At 33.7% G+C, this 19,627-nt stretch overlaps 1 protein-coding gene across 17 annotated transcripts in view; it reads right to left on the bottom strand.

Moving 5' to 3' along the window:
* Positions 1-19,627, bottom strand: part of LOC307185259 (uncharacterized protein) — a 1,189,055-nt gene that overhangs the window by 550,360 nt on the left and 619,068 nt on the right. Inside the window, exon 2 of one of the 17 annotated variants that reach the window (XM_079919226.1) lies at positions 6,116-6,226. The exons of 15 other annotated variants lie outside the window; for them this stretch is intronic. The gene's annotated coding sequence lies outside the window, so the exon portion shown is untranslated. Of the gene's footprint in view, positions 1-3,832; positions 3,864-6,115; positions 6,227-19,627 lie in introns of those variants that run through there. One more of the 17 variants, XM_079919215.1, reaches the window with a different exon arrangement.

The following is a 19,627-nucleotide window of genomic DNA, read 5'->3' as shown; positions in this document are numbered from 1 at the left end:
TACGCGGGCCTCTCACTGTTGTGGCCTCTCCCATTGTGGCTCCGGACGCGCAGGCTCAGCGGCCATGGCTCATGGGCTTAGCCGCTCCGCGGCATGCGGGATCCTCCCGGACTGGGGCACGAACCCTCGTCCCCTGCATCGTCAGGCAGACTGTCAACCACTGCGCCACTAGCCCTCAAAGTGCTAAATTTTTATTTTATAACTTTAGTAATATGGTATGGTAAAAATAGTAATGAGTAACATTAGGCAAATGTTGACTGAAGTAGAATTATAATTTAAATTAGTAACATTAGAGAAAATTATTATCTTGAACTGGGCAAGCCCCAAACAATAACAATTAGATTTTAATCTATTTGCCTCTTCAAAAGATGAAGCTAGTCTATGAAAGTGTCCATATTCAACTCTCTGCAACAATGCTGTGAACAACTGAATTCAAAATACTCAAAACAAAACTCACCCACTCCCATTTTAACAAAGATTGTGCTGACAGATTCATTTTTTGGACAATTTTCTCAATTATTCTTAAATATCTCAGATTTCATTATTGATTCTGAATTTTTTTTTGTATTTATTGATTGGTTGGTTGGTTGGTTGGTTGATTAGGTAACAATAAACTCTATATTTTTTCCTTCTTTTGTTTTCTATCTATTGTTTCCTTCTCTGCATGCATACACATGTGTACACACACACACAGACACACACACACACACTGAAGCGTTTTCTAATTTCTGAAGTTAAATGTTTGGTCCATTTATTTTCTTTCTTTATCCTTTAATGTATAACACATTTAAAGCGATGTATTTATCTCCAGGTATAGATTTTATTATAACCAGTTTATTTTTATATATAATGTAATTTCTCCTCAAAAAATACTGTCTGTAAATATAATTTTACCTAATCTATGCAACAATAGTAGTTTAAGGTAGTTTAAGTAGTTTAAGCCTTCTAACTCTTCCATCTCCAAAGGGTAGAGTACTTTTATATATTTATTTTTTTGTTTCATCATAATCTAAGAACTTCCCTGAGTGATGTCTGCCTTTTTTCAAATTTATATGCAGCCTAGTTAATGATGATAATTTGCATTTTTTCTAAGGGAACTTAAAATAATTATTCTTTCTACGGTAAAAACTACCTATATGTGAACATTTATCAATATGCTCATCAGATATGCTTATCAGAGACAAATGGTAATCTCTTAGTAAAGTTATATTTCTTTATGCAACTTTGCTATTTATACATATTAATATATATCTTATTTTTGTATCTTTTGCTTGTATAGGTTCTCAATTCATACAGATTTATGACTATTATCTTTATGATGCTATATATCCTTACTTTAAAGGTATTTTTAATACGAGTCGAATGCATTTTAATTTTGTCTTTTAACTCAATCTGATAATATCTTTTAATTCAGTGATAAGCATAGTTTCATTGACCTAACATATGTTTGGTATTATTTATTATACATCTTTATTATATTTTTGTCATTTTTTTGCTTTTTATTTCCTTTATTTCTCTCTCATCATGTGAATCATATTTAATTTTATTTTCCTATTGAGTACTAAATTTTATTGGTATGAAACTATTTGACTATTAAATAGGAGATCTAGATATTTTAAATTATCAAAGTTAAGGGAAAAATTAGTACTGCTTTCCTCATTACATGAAAAAGATTTTAATTGTTAATTTTTATTGTACTCTTGTTCAATTAATACAGACCTGTGAATAATATTTTTCAGAAAGGGTATATATGAGGGTATCTTTCTATTATTTTGACATATGCTTCCAAATTTGGGTGAGGTGCAGCCTTGTTTGTATAGTTCTGTATATCCTTGCCTGTTAGTATTAAATATTAGAGAGACGAATAAGGTTAATGTGATTTTTATTTCTGTTGATTCTTCTTTGGTTATTATATAATTTGTTCTGGTTTCTTTTGTGGGAACATCTATTAATTCAATATGTTACCATATATGTCTTACTCTTCACTATCTTTCTTCATCATTTTCATCTTTCATTTTTATACATCTATGAGGCTTTTTCAAATTTGTCTTTAGAGCAATAATTTGATTTCCTGCAATACCAATTATGCTCTTTCAATGTCTTTAATGTATCAATTCAATTATTAAACTTTGTCTTTCCTTGAAACATTTTTTTTATTTCTATAAGATTCCACTATATATAAATTATATATTCCATTTCTATGCATTCCATATATACATGACCCTTATCTATTATGCACTTATCACTTCCTTTTCTGGTTTTATATAGGCCAAGTCTTGTTGAATTTTATTAATAAGTAATATATATTCCTCTAGTAAACAATTTTTAGAGATAAAAATTTTATTTCCTTAAAGTGCTTGTTTTCCTTTATATTATAGAATTTTCTTCCCTATTACCTCTAGACCTTTTTTTTCTTTCTTTTTCTTTCCTCATCCCTAAACAAGGAGAAATCTATTCAGACTTGGTCTTTTGTCTGACAATGTGTATAGAGTATACAGTCTGAAATTTGACTTACAAGATAGCAGATTTACCTCTCAACTCCAGACCTGGAGGCGCTCAGTTCGTTTCCTATAGATATTTATATAATGTGCTGGTCTAGTATGGGAGACCTCCAGTCTCAACAATCAAGTTCTCTAAATAGACCTGAATCAGATATAATTTTTCTTTGGCCAGATATAACACCTGAAAGACAGTTTCCCCCCTCTTTAAAATGTTGATAGGGATCCCACCATCTCTGTCTCATCCCCACCCACTGCCAAGTACAACAAAGTTTCTAAGATGGCCACACAGCTCAAAATGTACTTGTTATTATCCACACCCCTACCTAGATATGCTGCTATCGTCATATAGATATAAAAAGAAAAGAACTAAAGGATAAGGCTAGAGAGTATTGAGGACAGACTGGTTTAGTCAGTTAAAGTCTGATTCTAAAATTCCAGTACTGTTGAAAAATCTTTCTTTTTTGAATATTCATGAGTATTCTGTATTACCTGAGGTAACACAAAAGTTCATATTATAAAATCAGACTCATAGGCATCAAGATCTTACCCAGTAACAACTTTTACTAATAGTTCCACGAATACAAGCAATATGATTTCTGGGGCCTCTACCACAGCTACCCAGGCCCTTTCTTCCAGCACGCCAAGCACACCAGCATGCTGTAGCCCAGTTTAACAGATGAGATTTCCAAATAACTTATGTCACCTCACTTACCTAGAAGGTGACATTTGGGTTGTAAAACATGTCCATTTTATAATAAAATAATTTCATACCTTATGTGACATTTGCAAGGAGCCATGCTCCAATAATCCATAGATTCCATAGATGTTTACTCTAAGCAATCCTATAAACTAGGTATATCTCATTAAAAGCATTCCATAGATAGGTGACACTCCTGCCAGCAAAGACTATTTGGTTTGTCTGGCAGTCTATTATTAGTTTGTATATAAGGAGATCAGACCCAATCTCCTGCCGTCTACTCCTCTTCACCTCAGAAGTGTCCTTCCTGTCTGCCTCCCAAGCCCACTCGTCAAAGTGAGTGAATGGATTACAGACATGTTGTTTAACCATTCATGTCTTAGTATTAAGGGATTTGGGGATAGGCACAGTATCTCTTATATATTATCAATAAAGGAACTTTTCAAAACCATACTTCTGATTATTTTTTATACTTGTTTGTTTTTCCATCATCTAAAGATAAAGCAGAAACTCCAGAATGTAACACCAGTGGCCCTCTACAATCTGTTGCTAACCAACCTACATAGCCTCAACTTCTGCTTCTCTCAAGCACATTATGATTTTGCACATTCTGAACTTCCTATTCCAAACCCACCAAGTTTTTTCATGTATTTCCTCTTGCTTTCTCTCTTGTCCTGACGCACAGGCCCGCAGTAACGGTTGGCCAACTTGAGCTTGGATGCTTATCTACAATAAGGCAAGAACTATGTTCACATTTAGCAACCCAGAGAAATAAAACTATATCCTAAAGAGTTACAAAGAACAGGATACACTGTTAATAAGCCTGAAATATTATCAAATTTACCTTGTTAGTAACTGGAAGAAAAGTGAATTAAGCTGATCACTTTAACTGAAAATGAAATCAGACCAAACCTAATTATACTGTCGTACAACACAGACCCTCCACACAATGAAAACATTTGTCCTACTGTTGCAGACCTTGTAAACACTGCCAGTACTCTGGTAATGCCTCATTTCCCTCAGGCTTTTCCAAATACAGCAGAATTTATCGATGCATACAGTGAGGTCAGGTAATGAATTTTCAAGGTCATTTTGCAAATAGGAGTAAACAATTTCTTTTGACTCCTCCTAGATGTCTCTGCATAATGGGTTACTTCTGCTGAATTCATTAACTTTCTCACCATGCTGTAAACCAACTAATTTTTCTGCCTACCCTCATTATAATCTACATTTATATGACCCATATTAAACGTTGGAAACACTGTAAGAATTCTGCCTCACTAATCCACAAAATAACTTTTTGAAGAAAACAGAGCTGTCACATTTCCCTTCTTATCCTTGAGGATGAAGAGCTGTGAATAAGTTTGCTGCAGGTCTATAAAATGAATCAAGGACCGAAGTTCCTGAAATAGAGTTTGCTACTCCTCCATCTGGGTCTAAAATTTTACATAAACATTTACAGAATATTTTCCCTTGGGCTGTTCTTACCATGGGAGCTGCTAGCTTAAAATAAAAAAAAAAAAGGATAATCACATTGTGTGCACAACATGTAAGCCCATCAGAACGACGTTTTGAAGGGAAGTATTGCCTTTTCATATCCAATCTTTCCAGGCAAGTTTGCAGAGAGAGGTTGTACCAGATCACGAGGGTCTGGGTTTTAGTGCCAGAGTCCAGAATTTATTTTAGGAACATTAACAGGCCTTTGCAGAGTTTAGAAGATAAATTCTATAATTAGAATTCTGTGGTGATGTGAAGAATGGACTGAAAGAATGGAAGAAAATGAAAGGCAAGGAGTTCAGATAGAATGTTACTAAAATTGCCTCAATGTGAAACAATGAAGGCTTAATGATACATAATAATACTAAAAGCAGAATCTGAGACACAGTTCACAGAGTGGGTTAGCATCATCCTTCTCATCCTGGTGCTGTGTATGTCTCCATTGCCTTCCTCCATATTACCATGGACAAGTTATTGTGTGATCTCACTTCTTTTTCCAATTTTCTGCTGAACACATTCCATAATAATCAAAATCATCTAGAATAAAATTTGGGTAAGATATTCACCATAATACGTCAGGAAATCTTCATAAAGCATAGAGCAAAAAGCATAATTTTAAAGCTTTTTAAGGAAGAAATGTTAAAACAACCATGTAAACAGAACTCTCAAAAGTGTTTCTAGGGCTTCCCTGGTGGCGCAGTGGTTGAGACTCTGCCTGCTAATGCAGGGGACATGGGTTCGAGCCCTGGTCTGGGAAGATCCCACATGACGCGGAGCAACTAGGCCCGTGAGCCACAACTACTGAGCCTGCACGTCTGGAGCCTGTGCTCCACAACGAGAGAGGCCGCGACAGTGAGAGGCCCGCGCATCGTGATGAAGAGTGGCCCCCGCTTGCCACAACTAGAGAAAGCCCTCACACAGAAACAAAGACCCAACACAGCCAAAAATAAAAAAATAAATTAATTAAAAGAAGCCTCAACATTAAAAAAAGAAAAAAAGTGTTTCTACTGTACACCCATCCTTCTCAGGTTTTACAGCTGAGATATCCTCCCAGTTTCTTTTTTCCTTCAATGGTATATCAATTCTCAAAATATTATAACTATAAATAGCCCAAATATTTGTTTAAAATGCTAACCTGGATTTTAAAACAATTATATTATCTTAATTAGAAGTGACCATTTTTAGCAACGAAACACCCTGAATACATATTAAAAGTCCAGAACCAATACCCAAGGGCTAAAAATAAATATCTAATGGTGACTGTAAAACATTGATTTTATTCAGAGTATTGACTATGCTGTGTAAAGTGTATTCTTGCTTCATTTTATTTCAACCACATCCGGAAAATTGCACAGATTGAGAATGCCATCCTCAGCCTCAAAGAGAATAGATTTGCCCTCAAATGTAAACTCTGGCTTACCTTGCCTCGTCAAAAAGATTGGAGCTTAAAGGTTTTGCTCAATTAGCAGCATCCTTGTCTATTTAAAACACAGCATGTAGAAGGTGAGCTTCAGGTTAACCAAATAACCATCTGTTAAAAAACCGTCAGCACAAAAATGTTATAATCCCTGTTTCACTTGCAAAGTTTTTATAGGAATTAAGTCTTCTGGTGATTGTGACTATGTGTTATTATATTTGAGCTTGATTCATTAGCATTCCTTTGAAAAGTCAACACAAAAACATTAACACAGCCAATTTTCTAACCACTTGCTCTCTCACAGCACACACATACCTACAAACATTTCTCTAATTCTCTCCTCTTCACTCCACTCCAGCCACACTGGGTTCCCTGCTTATTTTCAAACATACAGACACACTGCCATTTATGAACCTTTGTCCTTGCCATTCCCTATGTCTGTGATCTTCTCCCATTTGTATATGGCTTGTCCTCAAGCTCTTTCAGGTCTTTGCTCAAATGGCACCTTTTCATTGATAGCCTCTCTGATCACCCTCATGAAAACTGAACCCCATCCTCAGCTATCCCAATTCCTGCTCTTTCTTAACAAAAAATATCAACATCTATCATACCATATAGATTGTGTTGTTCAGTTTATTGTGTGCATCCCCTTTCTATAATGTTATCTCTACAAGGGCAGGGTTTTGGGTTGTTTGTGTTCCCTAGATCTTCAGTACCCATGATAGTGCCTGGTAAATTGCAGGCACTCAATAAATATGTGCCATTAAATGAATGGAAGTAGTTTCATGAATTCTTTTTTCTGAATCCACTTTTTCGCTAGCAAACACAAGCTAAAGCTGCCTTCAAGTCTAAACCAAAGGAATGACTACTGAAGTCACAGAGCCTAATGACTTTCAAATACTGAAGTATCAAAGTTACCAGTTGGCCTCTGTAAGTATTTTATTTACGCCCTTACAATTACTGTAATACATTACCAGAAAAGAAAAATCTTACAATTAATATGTCATAGACTGTCTTGGTCAACTCAGGCTGCCATAATAAAATACTATAGATGGGGCTACTTAAACAACAGAAATTTATTTTCTCATGATTCTACAGGTTAGAAATCCAAAATCAAGGTGCCAGCATAATTAGGTTTTGGTGAAGCTCCTCCCTGGCTTACAGATAGATAGCCACCTTTTTGCTGTGTCCTCACAGCAAGAGAGAGAGAGAGACAGCAAGCTCTCGGGTGTCTCTCCTTATAAGTACACTAATACCATCATGAGTTTCTGACCCTCCTGACCTCATCTAAACCTAATTGTTCCCCAAAGACCCCATCCAACAAACACCATCACTTTCTGGGTTAGGGCTTCAACAAATGAATTTTGGGGAGGAACACAACTCAGTCCCTAGCATTAACTCACAAAGAGTGTAGAAGATGGTGCAAAACATTTCTTAACTTGTTTCATCAAACTGTCTTTCAAAGTTGGCTTCAGATGGGTGTCTCTTTTCTCCTTTCCCCCCAATTTTTTTGTATTCTCCATTCCCCAGGTACAACACAAAGTTATTTTGTTTTTGTTTTTGATCCAACTATCCTGTTCCCACCCATCCTGGATTCTTTCCCTGAGGTCAAGGTTGATGATTTCATCCATTTATCAATGGTGACATGAATTCTTACATTTCTTAGATCTTCACTCTCTTTGGAGTGAAAGGTCCTTAATAAAACAAGGTCTTCTTGGGCTAATGTTGAACCCCTCTAATAGCAGAACTTGATGAATTATCATGCTAAATTCGTAATTATATTTTACTCAATTTTATTTTAAAAATTTTACCTAAATAAGAGAGAATGAATGTGGAAGACTAGGGGACAGAATAATTTATCCTAACTCATGGGGTTAATTGCCAATTTATAGACCTTCAGTCAAAAATTAAGAACATAAAAAATGTATTTAACATCACTAAAATAAGAATCTATAAAAGAAAAAAAAAATGAGGATAGGTTAAGAAACCTCTGGGACAACATCAGAAGTACTAACACTTGCATCATTATAGGGGTCCCAGAAGGAGAAGAGAAAGGGGCAGAGAACATATTTGAAAATGCAATACCTAACAACTTCCCTAACCTGAGAAAGGAAACAGACATACAAGTACAAGAAGCATAGAGAATCCCAAACAGATCAACCCAAAGAGCAACCACAAAAAGAGACACTGTAATTAAAACTGCAAAAATTAAAGATAAAGAGAGAATAGTAAAAGCAACAAGGGAAAAGCAACAAGTCACATATAAGGAAACTCCAGTGAGTTTATCAAGTGACTTCTTCAGCAGAAACCCTGCAGACCAACGGGAGAAGCATGAGCATGATAATTTAAAGAGATAAAAGGGAAAAACCTACAACCAAGAATACTCTATCTGGTAAGGCTTTCATTCAGATTTAATGGAGAGATCAAAAGTTTTACAGACAAGCAAAAGTTAGAAGAGTTCAGCACCACCATCCAGCTTTACAAGGTATGTAAAAAAGACTTCTCTAAGAGAAAACAAAAAGGTCATGACTAGAAATATGAAAATTACAAAAAGAAAAATCTAACTGGTAAAGGCAAATGCACAGTAAAAGTAATGAATCAATCACATATAAAGCCAGTATAAAGCTTAGAAAACAAAAGTGGTAAAATCATCTCTATCAACAATATGTAGTTAAGGGAAACACAAAACAAAAAGAGGTTAAATATGATATCAAAAACTGTAAACATGGGGAGTGGGGTACAAATGCAGGGTTGTTAAAATGTGTTTGAGCTTAAGAAATCAGCAACTTAAAATAATCATATATATATATATATACACACACACACACACACACACACACACATATATATTGCTATATGTAAACCTCATGTTAACCACATGGTAAACTAAAATTCTATAATGGATATACACACACAAAAATAGAAAGGAATCTAAACATAACACTAAAGACAGTCATCAAACCACAAGGGAAAAGAGCAAAAGAAGAAGAAACAAAAAAGAACTACAAAAACAACCCCAAAGCAATAAACAAAATAGCAACATACATGTCAGTAATTACTTGAAATGCAAATGACCTAAATGCTCCAATCAAAAGACACAGAGTGGCTGAATGGATTCAAAAGCAAGACCTGCATATATGCTGCCTACAGGAGACTCACTTCAGATCTAAAGACACACACAGACTGCATGTGATAGAAAAAGTTATTCCATTAAAATGAAAATCAACAGAAAACCAGGGTAGTAATATTTATATCAGAATAAATAGGCTTTAAAACAAAGATTGCAACAAGAAACAAAGAAGGACATTACATAATGAACAAGGCATCAGTCCGAGAAGAAGATATAACAATTGTAAATATATATGCACCCAACATAGGAGAACCCAAAAACATGAAGCAAATATTAACAGACCTAAAGGGAGAAATTAACAGTAACACAATAATAGTAAAGGACTTCAACACCCCACTTGCATAAATGAACAAATTATCCAGACAGAAAATCAGTAAGGCAATACTGACCTTAAAAGGCAAAGTAGAATGGACAGATTTAATAGATATATAAGAACATTCCATCCAAAAGCAGCAGAATATACATGTGGAACATTCTCCAGGATAGGGCACATGCTAGGCCACAAAACAAGCCTCAGTAAATTTAAGAAAATTGAATCATATCAAGCATCTGTTCTGACCACAATGCTGTAACTAAAAATCAACTACAAGAAAAAAACTGCAAAAATCACAAACATGTGGAGCTAAACAATATGCTCCTAAACAAACAATGGATCACTGAAGAAACCAAAGGAGAAATAAAAAATAACTGGAGACAAATGAAAATGAAAACACAATGATCCAAAATCTATGGGATGCTGTAAAGTAGTTCTAGGAGGTAAGGTTATACCAATACAAGCCAAGTCAGGAAACAAGAAAAACCTCAAGTAAACAACCTACCCCTACACCTAAAGGAACTAGGAAAAGAAGAACAAACAAAACTCAAAGTTAGTAGAAGGAAAGAAATTATAAAGAACAGAGCAGAAATAAAGAGACTAATAAAGCAATAGAAGAGATCAAGGAATCTAAGAGGTGCTTCTTTGAAAATATAAACAAAATATATAAATATTTAGCAAGCCTCATCGAGAAAAAAACGAGAGGGCCCAAATCAATAAAATCAGAAATGAAAAAGGAGACTTTACAACCAACATCACAGAAATACAAAGGATCATAAAAGACTACTAATTATAGGCTAATAAAATAGACAATCTAGAAGAAATAAAACAATTCTTACAAGAAATTAACAATTCCTAGAAATGTACAATCTCCCAAGATTTCAGAAAAAAATAGAAAATATGAACAGACCAATTATCAGTAATGAAATTGAACTGGTAATAAAAAAAACTCCTAAAAAAAAAAGTGAAGGACCAGATGGCTTCACATATGAATTTTACCATACATTTAGAGAAGAGTTAACAATTATCCATTAGCTATTCCAAAAAACTGCAGAGGAAGAAACCATTCCAAGCTCATTTTACAAGGCCACAATCACCCTGATACCAAAACCAATAAAAGATATCACACACACAAAATATTACAGGTCAATATTACTGATGAACATAGATACAAACATCCTCAACAAAATATTAGCAAATGGAGTTTAAAAATACATTGAAAGGATTGTACACCATGATCAAGTGGGATTTATCTCAGGGATGCAAGGATGGTTCAATATCCACATATGAACTGATGTGTTACACTTCATTTACAAATTGAATAAAAATCATATGATAATCTCTATAGAAACAGAAAAAGGTTTTGACAAAATTCAGCATCCATTTATGATAAAAACACTCCAGAAAGTGGGCACAGAGGAAACATACTTCAACATAACAAAGGCCATATATGACAAACCCACAGCTAACATCATACTCAATGGTGAAAAGCTGAAAGCATTTCCTCTAAGATCAGGATTAAGACAAGGATGCCCACTCTTGCCACATGTACTCAGCATAGTACTGGAAGTCCAAGTCACAGCAATCATACAATAAAAATAAATAAAAATAATCCAAATTGGAAAAGAAGAAGTAAAACTGTCACTGTTTGCAGATGACATTATACCAATACTATGCATAGACAATCCTAAAGACATTACCAAAAAACTGCTAGAATTCTTCAGTAAATCCAGTAAAGTTACAAGACACAAAATTAATATACAGAAATCTATTGCATTTTTATACACTAACAACACACTATCAGAAAGAGAAATTAAGAAAACAATCCCATTTACCACTGCATCAAAAGGAATAAAATATCTAGGAATAAATCTAATCAAGAAGGTAAAAAATCTATACTCAGAAAACTGTAAGACACTGATGAAAAAACTTGAAGTCAACACAAATAAATGAAAAAATAAACCATGCCCGTCGACTGGAAGAATTAATACTGTTAAAATGACCAACCTGAGGCAATCTACAGATTCAATGCAATCCCTATCAACATACCATGGCATTTTCCACATAACTAGAAAAATAATTCTAAAATTTGTATGGAAACAGAGAGACCCCATATAGCCAAAAAAACATTGAGAAAGAATGAAGCTGGAGGTATCACACACACTGGTTTCAAACTATACTACAAAGCCACATTAATCAAAACAATATGGTACTGACACAAAAACAGACACATAAGTAAATGAAACAAAATAAAGAGCACAGAAATTAAGCCACACTTTTATAGGCAATTAATCTACGACAAAAGAGGCAAGAATATACAGTGGGGAAGAGACAGCCTCTTCAATAAATGGTACTTGGGAAGAAACTGGACACCTACATGCAAAAGAATCAACCTGGACTTCTCTCACACACCATGCACAAAAACAAGTTCAAAATGGATTAAGACTTAAATGTAAGACCAGAAACCATAGGTCGTAAAAGAAAACACAGGCAGTATGCTCTTTGACACCAGTCTTAGTAATATTTTTTGTGTATGTCTCCTCAGGCAAAGGAAAAAAAAGCAAAAATCAGCAAATGGGACTATATCGAACTAAAAAGTTTGATACAGCAAGGAAATCATCAACAAAACCAAAAAGGCCACCTACTGAATGGGAGAAGATATTTACAAGTGATAGATTTGATAAGGGATTAATATCCAAAATATACAAAGAACTTATATACAGCTCAACATAAAAAAAACAACAGCAGCAATTAAAAATGGGCAGAGGATCTGAATAGACGTTTTCCTAAAGAAGACACAGATGGCCAACAGGCACATGAAAAGATGCCCAGCATCACTAATCATCAGGGAAATGCAAATCAAAACCACAAAAACATTTCACCTTATACCTGTCAGAATAGTTATTATCAAAAAGATAGAAAATAACAAGAGTTGGAGAAGATATGGAGAAAAGGGAGCCCTCATGCACTATTGGTGGAAATGTATTTTGGTGCAGCCAGTAAGGACACCAGTACAGCGATTTCTCCAAAAATTAAAAATAGAACTACAATACAATTCAGCAATTCTACTCCTCAGTATTTACCCGAAGAAAACAAAAACACCAATTACAAAAGAATATACACCCCTACGTTCACCAAAGTATTATTTTTAAAAGTTAAGATATGCAAGCAACCTAAGTGCGCATCAATAGATGAATGGATAAAGAAGGTGTGGTACATGTATATATAATGAATCTTAGCCATAAAAAAGAGTGAAATTTTGCCATCTGCAACAACATGCACTGACTTAGAGGGTATTATGCTAAGTAAAATAAGTCAGACAAAGAAAGACAAACACTGTGTGATTTCACTTATATATGAAATCTAAAATACAAAATAAATGAACATAACAAAACAGAAACAGAGTTATAGATACAGAGAGCAAACAGGTAGTTGTCTGGGTGGAGAGGAGTGGGAGGGAAGAAAGAAATAGGTGAGGGAGATTAAGAGATATAAACTTCCGGTTGCAGAATAAATGAATGGCCAGTATGAAATGTATAATGTAGGGAATATAGTCAATAATTATCTAATATCTTTGTATGGTGACATACTGTAACTAGACTTCTCGTGGTGATCATTTTGAAATGTATAGAAATATTGAATCACTTTGTTGTGTTATAGGAACTAACATAGCATTGTATGTCAATTATATTCCAAAAACAAATAAACAAAATAGAACAGGAGATCACATTTGTGGTTACCAAAGGTCAGGGTTGGGGAGAGAGGAAATCGGATGAAATCAGTCAAAAGGCACAAGCTTCCATTTATAAGATAGTTAAGTAATAAGATGTAATGTACAACATGATAAAAATAATTAATACTGCTCTATGTTACATATGAAAGTTGTTAAAAGAGTAAATCCTAAGAGTTCTTATTACAAGGAACAATATTTTTCTTCTATTTCTTTAATTTTGTATCTATATGAGATGATGGATATTCACTAAACTTATTGTGATAATTATTCAATAACATATGTAAGCCAAGTCATAATGCTGTATACCTTAAATTTAGTGCTGTATGTCAATTATATCTCAATAAAATTGAAAGAAAAATAAATAAATAAAATAAGAACCCATGGCCCCAGATTTACCCAATCTCTACAGAAATCTATAAAATCATATATATTCATTTCACTTTCTTTTTCTGCTTATCAATTCTACCTTGGCAAGATATAAATCATACACTTCTCATTACTTTATAACAATACAACTATTCCAAAGAATTGAAAAAGGTAGCAATAAGTTGGAAGACTATTATGTGACTTCTTTGAATCTTTAGGTTCTTACACAGTTTTGCTTATCTAAGATAAAATAAGCTTTGCTTTTACTGCTACAGAGACTAACTCAAGAAATAATTCAGTTTTTACAATATTTACTATTGCTTCTGTGTACCCATTAAGCAGCGATTAAAAGAAATAGACCATCAGACAATTTATGGTTCTTCCTAGGCTGACTCTTATTTTTAACTTTTTATGTCATTTCTGAGGCTCACATCAAGTCAAAATTTTCCATTCATAATGCCATCTATTTTAAATGAAAAGTACGGGTGGATGAGTACTACAAAATGAGTTTCTTACGAGGCCCATCTTTGTGCTCTCATCTGGAGTATTATTGTCAGCATTGCCTTTACTTTCAAAAGAAGAGTAGAATTTGAAATCAAACATAATTCTAAAAATCAAGGTTCCATGGGGCAAGTATTTTCAGATGGTGTGTTAGCATTAGGACTTTTGACAAATTGTTGCTTGTGAGAATGGGACTTAAACTTATACCATTCAAGTAAAGACAAAGGTTCTTGGCAATTCCCATTTTTTATAAAAAAAAATAATAAGATATATGGAAACAGGATGAGAAGGAAATCACACAGAAATCATACAGCATTATTATGTTCAATTAGTCCACTTGGATTTTTTTTTCCTCCAAGTTTTCCACTGGTGTTAAACTGTTTTAAGAGAATAATAAGGTGCTAAATAGCATCAGTAACAGATCATTAACAACTCTAAATACAGAAACAACATCAAAGACCATTCCAATTTTTCTTCTCTCATTAGTAAACTCTTCTGTTGAAAAATCCTAGTTGAAATTAAGACCAGTTTTGTTTATAAAGATTGCTAATCTTTGTAAGTATCTCTATAGTTCAGACCCATTATAAAAGAATTAGAGACCACAAAAATATGAAGACCTCTGTCTAGCTTCTTTCATTGTGCAGAATTTATTTCCCAAATTGCTTTTGGGCACTGACAACAATCTAAATGTTAAATCATTAAGAAATGCTGCTTGAACCTCTCAGCATCTTTATTTATTACAGGTTTTAATTGCAATTCAAGAAGCATTGTAAGATTGATGAAAAGGTGTAAATGGCTGAATGGTACAGTAAATGTCATTGAATTTATTTCATTGGGGGTTTTAAGGTAATTAATCTTACATGGTTAATATCCACAGAGGAGTTGAATTGGAATTGTGAACTCCAATCGAGTTTGGAGCCAGACAGGTAATGGAAGATGCAAAGATTTGGGAATCCAAAGGCCAATTAGTTATGAAAATCACAATTTATCAAAAGTATTTCATTTGTTCCTAAAGCAACAAAGCCTAGTGGAACCCTTTGTTATAAATTTTTTTTCTCCTCTTTTTATTCTGTGAATTTCTGGTGTTAGCATATACTTAAATGTGCCTAAAATAATCATAAAAGGAAAACATGACAGCATAACACAATAAGAAATGCCTGTGAGAGCAACACAGGAAGTAACAGAGTTAACAATTTCTGTCCTGATAAGAGAAGTGGTAGGAAAAAAATGTTCTGTACTATACATATAGTCATTATAAACCACCAGATTATACCAATCTCCCCTCTGCTTATTGCTCACATCTATTACTTAGTAACTTCTCAATTTATCGATGCCTTTGGCCCTTACTCCATGATTTTTCCCTCTTTTACTCATACTCATACTAGCTTTTTTTTTTTAACATTAATATAGTACATCCCTGACTTCTCAATTTCTGGATATCCTTGCCGTCATCTCAAGTACTTACTTCCTTCAGTAAACTAGCCCTTGCCACCACCACCAACTGCACCATTTCTGAAACCTCTGTTCCAAGAACTCAACATCTCATTCTCCAATCATTTTCTACTTGTTTATTCACTGTATTAATCTGACTAAACACACACACACACACACACACACACATACAAACACACACACACACAGAGTTAGCCTTAGCCTTATTAGACTCTCCAATCCATTGATTCCACCATTTTTTTTCACCAATAAGAATTTTAAATGTCAGGAGTTGGAAGAGTAATAAAGTTCAGGCTTATGGACTCATTGTAAGTTATAAATTCTAGAAAATAACAAGTTAAATGACAAAAGAGGAGAGAAGGAAGGAGAATATCAAAAATACATGTTACTTAATTGCATTCTAGGGAATAGCAATCACTGTTACTTCTGAAAGCATCTGAACAACATCAAAGAAAGTCTGATCATATAAGTCTCATTAGAAAGAGAAAACTACTTTCAAATACAATCTTGGAAGATGTGAAAGAAAAAATAAGGCAGATATGATTTTATTAATAAAAATAAAATAAGCAGAATTAATAAAATATGTGGAGCTTACCTCAATTTCAGTTTCATACTAAGATATAGGGGCAGTTTAGCTATCAATATTATCCTACTACAATCTGTTCTGATAAGCAAAAGAGTAATTTTTGCAATTATGGCCACTTATATCTACTTTTTAAATTATCACCCAACAGTAAGACTCACAATCCTTTGAATATCTGTCAGACAAAATTAACAACTCTTTGGCTCAATCCACATTGTTAAATAGTTTGAAACTATTCTCATCATTTGGGGTGGAACAGCAGTTAATTGTGCTAATGGGAAGCAAGAAGTGATGAATAATGAAAGAAGTCATTGGTCGTCCTAAGTGCTAATTCTTAGGGATGTAAATCTAGGCTCATTACAAATATTTTAGACAGATTAAGGCACACTGATGAGCATTTAGTGGTATCAAGTCATAGAATGCAATGTTTGGGAACCTCTGTATTTAAATTATGAAGCTGTGCCATGAGACACGCACTAAATCTAATGAAGCTCTAGTTTGGATAGTCTTATATTTTATAGTTCACTGCCTTGGCTCTGGGATTCCTTGCCATAGTGACTGGGTCACATTAATGACAAGCTAACATTAATGACAGGACAAAGACTATTATTATCACTCTGCAAGATAAAATTTTAATGGATTGTTGAAGAGAAATCAGAGCATAGGAGAACTAATGGCAAGCTAAAGGGAATTTAAACATCATCTTTTTAATAAAATCAGTTGGTCTCTTTCTTTATAGTCTTGCCTTTTGTGCAAATTAAAAATGTCCATCTGGAAGATCAAGAATTATTGAGAGCAAATGTAGGCATATTAATGATTTTCTAGCCTCTATCGTAGAGAACTTAGACCAAGCACACTTATGGATGTTTCTCTCTTGACCCTGAAATATAGATTAGTTAATACAACCTTCTGCATGTTAGAAAGCTAACGGATGGTCAATAGTTCATTGAGAAGCTCCAAGTCATAATCTTGAAGGTGTATTCTTGTTGAAGTAGAACACTTCCCTAGGGCTTTCTGACCTATAAATAAATTGAATTTAAGCAGATCAAGCACTGCATTTGTAGGAAATGGCAAGAGCATTAGAAATACAAATTTTGCCCTCTACGAACTCATGTCATCAAAAATAAAAGGGTAAAATAAAAATAGGTAAGAGATTTAGACAGAAAATTTTGATATCTGTATTGAACAAATAAAACAAATATACTTTCTAAAAGAAACAAAATATTGCCCCTTTATTGCATCTACTTCAACATTATTTAGTGACGTTTACCAAATGTGCATTCATTTTAAATTTTTTCTGTGTGTAAGAAATGAAAAAGAGTTTTAAACAAGCATGGTAGAAAGCTTCTAACATGGCCTCTAATGATCCCCATCTCCTTGTATTCACAGACTTATGTAATCCCTTCCTACTAAATAAGCTAGACTTAGTAATTCTCTTTTAATGAATAAGATGTAGCAAAGTGATAGGATGTCACTTCCAAGGAGAAGTTAAAAAATGATGGTGGCTTCCATTTTGCATGCCTCTCTTGCTCTCTTGCTTATTTGCTTAGATGGAAGTTAGTTGTCATATTATAAGCTCATCTATGCGGAGACCCATGTGTCAAGGGCCTTCAGAAACCCTTCAGCCAACAGCAATCAAGGATTAGAGGTCCACAGCCAAACAATCCCATATGAGGAACTAAATCTTGCTAATAAGCATAACTTAAAAATAGATTCTTAAATGAGCTTAAAAATAGATTCTCCCTCAGCCAATCCTTCTGATGAGAGCACAGCACCAGTCAACACCTGGATTGTAGCCTTATGGGCCCCTGAACCAGAAGCACCCAGCTAATCTATACCCAGATTTCTAACACACAGAAACTATGAAATATTAATTATTTGTTGTTTTAAGCCTTTAAATTCGGGGTAATTTGTAACACAACAACAAATAACCAATAGAACAAAAAAATCTACTTGTAAGAGATTGTCATTTGGCCCAAGATTTAAAATTTGATTTCAGCTGCATGTTAAACTAAATCTAACTGTTTAAAATTAAATGAGATATGTTTTCCAATTTCCCTGAAAATAACATTAGAAAATGAGTACACATAAAAATATTCCTCTTTAGTTAGTTAAGATCTACTATAGACTACTTCATAATAGTTTTATAACAACATAAGAAATCATATCCTCATAGCACTAAATGACATCTTTAATCAGATTTGACAAGATTACTTGAAGCTCAATGATGTCTCTGAAAAGCAAGTAAAGATCCTTGCAGTTTTTTTAAAAATATTGCCTTGATTTTAATTTGTAAATCTGTTAAACTCACTATTTTTATTATTGCGATATAGTATTTTGTAATACTTTGCAAAGACATAGTTAGCATTTATGCAGCCATCTATTTTATAAACATGAAAACTACATCAAATATATATTTAAGCTCTTTAGAATAGATTTTTTTAGAGGTTAAAAAGTAATGATTCTTAGACTAATGCCTTACTTTTAAGTTCACATCTGTTACCCAGTGCTAGAACTTTCACATTCACAAATAATGAGGTTGATTCAGTAGATTGTAATTATGATACCTTAACATGTGATTTTTAAAATTACATACTACTATATTTTTGTGTAAAAATCCAATTCATGTTAACATTTCTGGAAACCTGAAAACTGTAAGCCATTTAATTTTACATAATCATATTAAAAGTGGCAATTTCCTGAAAGCAAAAAGGAAAATGTTTCCATCAAATAAAGATGAGGCACAGAGATATTCTATAACTTTTTCCCAAATGATGAAGAACTGACAATAAGGAACACCAAAAAGAATACAGCTAACAGAAGATGGCATGTTTTAGAAGCAAAAAGCAGAGAATCAAAATATATATTTAGAAAATCTTTAGATAAAATTACGTCCTAACAGTTTTATATATTTCAAATATTTCAAAGTATACTGCCATTACTCTATGTAGGAAGTGTAATTGGTAAGAGCTGTGCCCCATATCTGCATAAGAGAAGATATGTTTCACATGTTTGTTATTCCCATTTGGAAGTATCAGTTTTGGGAGCAACTGAGAAGTAGAGTGACCTAAACAAGCTGATAATCTTGAGCCTTTACATGGTTGACAGGATGTCACTACTTCATGTGAGTGCATCCAATTGCTATATGACAGCTCATAATGCAGTGAAATGGTTCAACTAATTCAAGGGATAAACTGAGTTACTCCAAGAAAAATTAAAAGGTACAAGCACTGGACCACATCCAATGGTGATATCTCTTATGACATAAAAGATAAAAGAATATACAATAATACTATGTATTTATTACAAATGGCTCACAGTGCTAAATAGTAAGAAAATCACTAGTTCTTAAAAATATTTCTCAGGAATATGTAGGTGTCTATCTCCTTAATTAGTACATTTTGATTTAGTCTTCCAAAGGCAAACTATGATGCTTT

This window comes from Stenella coeruleoalba (genome assembly GCF_951394435.1).
Source record: "Stenella coeruleoalba genome assembly, chromosome: 4".
Taxonomy (NCBI): domain Eukaryota; kingdom Metazoa; phylum Chordata; class Mammalia; order Artiodactyla; family Delphinidae; genus Stenella; species Stenella coeruleoalba.
This window is presented reverse-complemented; position numbering and strand designations above follow the sequence as displayed.